General features: G+C 41.8%; 1 protein-coding gene and 1 pseudogene across 1 annotated transcript in view; one reads left to right on the forward strand and one right to left on the reverse strand.

The window, feature by feature from the left end:
- Shroom3 (shroom family member 3) overlaps positions 1-7,004 on the reverse strand; it is a 301,418-nt gene that overhangs the window by 248,826 nt on the left and 45,588 nt on the right. The gene's annotated exons all lie outside the window — the stretch shown is intronic.
- The window catches only part of LOC104859339, a 25,631-nt pseudogene that overhangs the window by 4,171 nt on the left and 14,456 nt on the right, over positions 1-7,004 (forward strand).

Below are 7,004 nucleotides of genomic sequence, written 5' to 3' on the forward strand. Positions count from 1 at the left end.
TTTTTTTTTTTTTTTTTTTTTTTTTTTTAAGAATTTAGTATCTTAGAAGTTAGGGCAGGAGATTAAGCTCAGTGGTTCCACAGCCTGCCTCACAAGCGGAAGGGCCAGAGTTCAATCCCTGGTACCAAAATAAATAATAATAAAAAAAGAGAAGCTAGACCTGTGCCTACTGACGTTGTCTGGCCACAAAAGAATTCCACACAGCTAAGGCACCCTTTGTTTTCCAAAATTATCCAAGCAGTAAAGGGCGGGGCAAAGCCTCCACAGCCAGTGCCCTTAGGAGGGTGCTGGCTCCTCCAGAGCCCTGGCTGGGCACCCCGGGCAGACTGGGAACCCTGTTTAAGCTTCCAGTCTGCACACTCACCACGCAGACCTAGGTCACACCATGGCTGTGTGACCGTAAGCAAGTCCCACCTATCTGTGCCTTGGCCCCTTATCTAACTTGAGGATCAAGCTCACTGCCCTCCTGGACAGCACGGAGCTGTTGTTGTCACTAACACTCTCTTCCTGGCTTGGCCTCTTTCCACTGCCTGGATGGCTTACACTCCCGAAACAGCCCTGCGCTCTCTACTCAGGCCAACCTATGAATCAGCCCATTTCACTCTGGGGAAAGAGTCCAGGAAGAATTAAATGGGGAATGGTGATGGGATGGGGTAGTGCTTTATCAGGGTCTTGAGAGCTAGCTGGCCAACAGAAATGCAAACTGCTTTGCTAAAAGGGGAGTCGGTGTGTTATTCCTCTCCAGGGAAACAATGTTCTCCTTGAGAGTCAAAGAACGTCCTTCCTGCTGTGCACTCTTTACAATCTACAACCCAAATGTACATGCTACTAAGCAAATTGTTACTGTCTCCTTGGTTTAAATTGCTTCTTAAAACTCAGACTTCATGGTTTCTCAAATAAGAAAAATCTACATGTATTGCAAACATGTACAGATGAAAACAAAAAGAAGTTCAGACTTCTGCCAGTCCCATTCATCCTAGGATGTCAACCCCAAGATTATGTCCACTTCGCCAAGCCACTACACTTCAGCATCTGTGTATAAAGTTACTAGCATGGAAACATGGTATCTTTTTAAAAATCTTCCCGGTAGCCCTTATTCTCACTGAATGAATTCCTTTCTTAAACAAAACAAAACAAAACAAAACAGAATAGATATTAAATAATTTCCTACTGAGTGTATAAATTCTTTCTTTCATCCTTAAAAACAACTCTAATAACACACTACTAGGAAAGAAGGTTGGAAGCAGCCAACTGTAACCTCTTCATAGTGTTAGGGTAAACAACACAATTTACAAGGGACACAATAACCCAGATGACACACACTGAAAGTTCTTTTCACCCAAAGACTATAAAAATCCTTCAGCTGAGTTATCTCTGTTCTCTCAGCTCAGCAAGGGGCACTAATGGAAAGCAAAAGGATTGAAAGAAAGAAGGACGCAAAGATCTGAGACAGCAAGGGCCCTAGAATCATCTGCACTGGGCTCCATCCATCCATTGAGAGGTGACCGACGGAAACAGGGAACCTCTGTTTCCAGTCTATAGTTCCAATTCCCAGTGAATATTGTCTGCGTTCCAAGTGCAGTACAAACCAATAAATCAGGGCGAATTCAATGTAAGTATGACCTTGTCCAAAGAGACTAAATGTTTAGTACAATTCCATTTTCTGTGGTTCACCTACTAGTTCACAGCATGGGTTAGGAATGGGGAAGGGGGGTAGGTGAAGGTTGGTGCAGGGCCCAAAAGTCCAGGCCAAGCCAGACACATACCACTAAGAAGAGGACTTTAAATTCAAGAGTTACTAAGATAGAGATTTCTAAACTAGAAGTTGCCTTTTTCTCTAGCAATTCCATACCTAGATATATAACTAAGAGAACCAAAAACATAGCCACACAAATAATATGTACATGAAAGTTCATAGTATCATTATCCATAATAAACAAACAGTGGGAGCACTTCTTCAACTTGTTTTTTAACTGGTGATAACACAATGTGTTATATTCATATTTTGAAATATGATTTGGCAATAAAAAGAAATAAAGTACACATGCTAACCGAACATGGATAAACCTTGAAAGTACCATGGTAAGTGAAAGAAGTTGATCACAAAAGCCCACATATTGTACAATTCCATTTATATGAAATGTCCAAAATAGGAAAATCCATAGGCAGAAAGGTTAGTGGGTGCTAGGGGCTGTGGAAAAGGGAGACAGGGAGTGGCTGCTCGTGGGGATGGGTTTTAGGGAGATGAGACTGATGGAATGCTTTGCAGTTAACTGTACTGATAGTTGTACTATTCCATGAATAGATTTTTAAAAACTGACTTGTGTTCTTCAAACGACTGAATTTTATGATATGTGAACTCTACATCCATCAAGCTGGGTTTTTTAAAGTTGTTTTTCTGTCATTTCTTTTCTAAGTGGGTACTTAGTACAAGATATAGGATTAATAGCGAAGTAGGTAAGATACACAGTAGACCTTTGTTCTTCACAAGGCAACTTCTGGAAGCATTTCCTAATTGTCAAATAAACGATCACATCTAGGGCTGAGATGCTGCACAACTACGGGGGCATTGTTCCATCCAGAATCTATGTGAACAGCTCCCCCGGGAGTCACACACAACACAGTATACATGGCCCCTCGCGGTAGTGCTCGCTGCCACTAAGAAAGCAGCAGGTGCCTTTCCTTCCTGGACCTCTCCCTCCTCCCCTCACCAAAAACACCCCCCAACATACACACAAGCTTTGCAAGGATAATTAAGCTCTGTGTTGGTTGACTGGGATACACATAAACACAGTAAATCACTGCCAGGCTATGTGATTTATTCCCAACAGGTACTGTCAGCACTCATGAAGACCTACAAGGAAAAGCCCTACGATCGATCCTTCAGCCTCATTCCCTCTTCAAATATTTATGAAAGAGGTACAATCCATCATGTGGTTATAAACTGTCAATCTTGTTTATAAGAAAATACTCTCCCTGCATACGTTAAATGCCATTTTCAAAATTTACCAACTCCTACCCACTGTCTGTTCTGGTCTTTCTGAACTAACAACTAAACACGCAACTTTTTGTGCTTTTGAAATAAGTATATTCAGCAATGCAAATACTTACATATATCAATCAAACACATTTGTGTTTATTTCCATCCTGACCCACAGGGATAAGAGCTGCTGATCCTTAAGCAAAGGGCAGCACACACTTATTTTTCTTCTGTATCTCAGAGGAGTTGCAAGCAACTAGTCCTGCCTAAGATTTAACAATGCCATAAAGAAAACAGAAAAAAGGGGAAAAGTCCATTTGTGTTTAAGGAATAGAAAAAATAGAAAATTGAAAATGACCAAACTGTAACCCCATTAGGATTTATGCAAATATGACAATAAAGGGCTCACTCCCTGGAGTCATCGTCCTATTGTTTTCTTCGGTGCATTTTTTCTTAGTGGGGCTGGGGACAGAGCCCAAGAATCCTCACAGGCCAAGCACACACTCTACCACTGACCTACAGCCCTAATGATTTTTGTTTTCAATTATGAATTTATTTTAATTTTTTCAACTATCATGACACAATTTCAGACACATAAGACACACACATTATTTAGCATCTACTAAGCAGTAAACACAATTGGAGCTCTGGTCACATTATTCTCTCTCTTATTTATTTTCAAATGTCCTAGGAAAGAACACAAGGAGGATGCCTCAACCTTTCTGGGGACTGCAAAGCAAAACACGGATCACATCCATTCTCTAAACACGCTGCCTTTTATAGTCTAACATGAAGGGATTACCTGGCCCAAACCACCTCCACCCTCCAAATCCTTAATGCCAGCACATCTCAAAACTGACCACGCCTCAGAAGCTTCAAAGCCTCTAAAAAGGTGAACAGATATACTTCATCCGTTCATAGGTGGGGTTTGTGAAAACACTATGAACGGTCACATCCTCAAATATGTATTTCTGAGACAGTTTTCAAACACAAGACTCTTCTTTCTTAACCTTTTCATCAATTTTTGTACTCATAGTTATGGAAAACTGCTCAAGGAAGAATTTATTTTCCAATCTTTCTTAGCAATCTTTAGCCAAATTTGCTCCGAATCCCTTTTTTCCCAGGGAGCAAATATCCCGAACCCAGGCCTTCAGCAGGCAGCAGGGATGAGTGGGAATGGGAGGTAAGAATGTAGGGGGGTACAGGGATGATGACTCCTCATTTCCATCTCCTCCCCAAAGCCTGAGAACACACAGGGCATCGGAGCGATATGGAGAGGTGGCCACAACTGTGTCCTATGTGACCCAAGAGGAGAACCACTCTTGTATTGCTGTGAATGCTCACACTGGGCTCCTTCTCCTAGCTGACCTGGGTGGTTATGTTCTGGCAGACAGAGCAGAAAGGGTCGGCACTGCAGGCCTTTGCTGAAGGCCAGGCCTGATGGCTACAGAGGGCTCAGGTCCTTCACAGGAAAGTGGAGGGGAGGCAGGTGAGGGGGAAAGGCACAAAAGAGCTGGCTCTGGCCCTGTTCTCGGGCGTCAGGCCCAATCACCCACCTGCAACCCTAGATTGCCCTCAATGGCTTCCCACCTCCCACTAACAGATGGCGGATCCCTGGTTTTTCCATCTCAACCACAGTGTTGCAACCTGGGTAAAATCCCCAGTGTTAGAAGCGGAAGTCAAAGGCTGCTTCTGCTGAGCTGTGTTCCACTCTCCTGAAACTATTTTTATTTGCTTTTTGTTTTGTGTCATCTTCCTATAGTCCCTGTTCATAATGGCTTCAGTGTTCCCTTAACAAAGAGGGGAAAGCCCACTGAAGGTTATGGGTGGAAAGAGAGGCGGCGTACACACACAGGATCTATTCTTTACCATACACTTCCATCACACTTCTTTCCAAAATAAGCATAGATAACTTTATAGTAAAGAAAAATATGTCTACTACATACACTCGTGTGTGTAGTTATCTATTCATACATACACATCAATCATGCAAACCATGTATTATATATACGAGATAAGGTAGAAAAATCATAACATAAAAACTTAAAAATACAAAGTGTAATCAAAAATACAGTTAACACTTGAATTTTAAAGACATTTACTACATTAAAGGGCACTTTAGTACTAATCCCCTTCAACCCCTGCCACACACATACTTCAAACACTTATCCCATTGTTCTTGCCCCTTCCTGAAGTGGTTCTGGAAGTCTTCTGTGAGTCTTTAGTTGCACTGCAGAAGCTGCTTCAGTGTCCGGACTTAATTCAAAATATTTGCCTTTCATGGTCACTTTGACTTTAGGGAAGAGCCAGAGTCACACAGTGCCAGACCCAGTGCATAAGGTGGAGGGGGACACATCATATGTTTCTATTAGACAGAAACTGAAATGATTGATCAATGAGGGTTAAATAAAAATACACTGAATTTTTACAGTAGAAGACACACTGCCATTAATCTACCTCCAAATTCTCCCCTTTGTTTTGAACATATTTATCCCGTTAGTTCTTGGCAACGTGTCTTTCACCGTAATAAGGGTTTTTTTTTTTAATTTAACATTCACCATTTCTTTTAATCACCCCTCGTAGAGTCACTGTAACTGAGAATTAAGAATGGTTTTGACCACTATGTGTCTCTGGCAAAAACAGAAAGACAATCATACAATGTGAAACCCTGAACCACGAGGCAAGGGTCTGAATGTGTGTGTGGTACCAGAGGGGGCGTCCTTCCAAACACCACTTATCAAAAGACTCCAAATCCTATTTAGTTCAGGAAATGTTCTCAATATCTCTGTCTTACTTCAGCCATTAGAACCAGTTAAGATACATTTCATGAACATTCTCTTATGTCTTTAATCCTTACTTATCTCTCCAAACTCACAGGAACTTCAGACTTAAAGAAATTGTAGCCCAGCTCACCAGCAACCTCACACATCATTGAAATCTACAGCCCATTCCCCACAGCTTTACCTTAAAGCACAAGGTTACACAGTGGGGATTAAGAGATGAAAGGAGAGGCCACATACTCTGATTCTTAATCTTTCCCTACTCTACTTGAGAAAAAGGAAGATGTCTCAGCCGACAAACCAAAACCAAAAGACAAAGCAAATGTCCAAGAAAGGACAAAAGTTTTATGGTCAGACCTTGATGATAGGTAAAACTGAAGGAAAACTAAATCTGTCTGCAGAATTATTTGCAGGTCTTTTTTAAACCAAGCATCAGAAAAATAAAAAGACTCAGCTAAAGAAAAAAACAAATGTCTAGAGCTGAAGTGGATTGTGTTGCCACTAATCTGGTTTACAAGAAATGCAGTAATCTGATGCTCAGAGGCCAAGTCTAATAATGGGTGGATCTGCACTTGGAAGACTATAGAAAGCATATCCCAGGCTAGGCCTTGAGTCTTTAGTGGAGGACATAGGGTTGAAGCAAATGTCTCTGAGGGGAAAGCATAAGAGATTTTCTCTCTTTGTGTATGAAACACACAAGCTGCTCTAAACTAATTAGGTAATGGGCTCTTAAAACACAGAGCTTTCAAATTACCCTAAAAGAAAACTGCTGCCGCCGGATTCATATCCCACAGTCACCACCACAAGCTCACTTTCCCCACCTGTTGTACTCAGTGCCCAGCCAGATAAAAATACCTGCTGGCAGAGAGGCCCTAAGATTGCATAGCATGGCCCTGCGGCTCATCGGGATGAAACAAAAGGAAACAGAGCAAAATGAAATAAATAAATAATTTTAAAAATGAAATAGCAGCCAGGCATAGTGGCACACGCCTGTAATTCCAGCACTCCAGAGGCTGAGGCAGGAGGATCTCTGTGAGTTTGAGACCAGCCTGGGCTACATAGTGAGAACCTGCCTAAAAAATCCCTTCATGGGCAATGTGACCTCTCCTGTTATGCCCTGGTCCACTCACAGAAGGAGCAAGCGTTACTGACCCATGTGGTGCTTACTTTTGTGTCATCATTTTTTTGCCTTACTCTGATCAGCAAATAACTGTTGACTTTTCCTACTCTAACATTCACAATAA

This window comes from Fukomys damarensis, unplaced genomic scaffold, assembly GCF_012274545.1.
Source record: "Fukomys damarensis isolate Sample0158 unplaced genomic scaffold, DMR_v1.0_HiC HiC_scaffold_32, whole genome shotgun sequence".
In the NCBI taxonomy this organism is placed as follows: domain Eukaryota; kingdom Metazoa; phylum Chordata; class Mammalia; order Rodentia; family Bathyergidae; genus Fukomys; species Fukomys damarensis.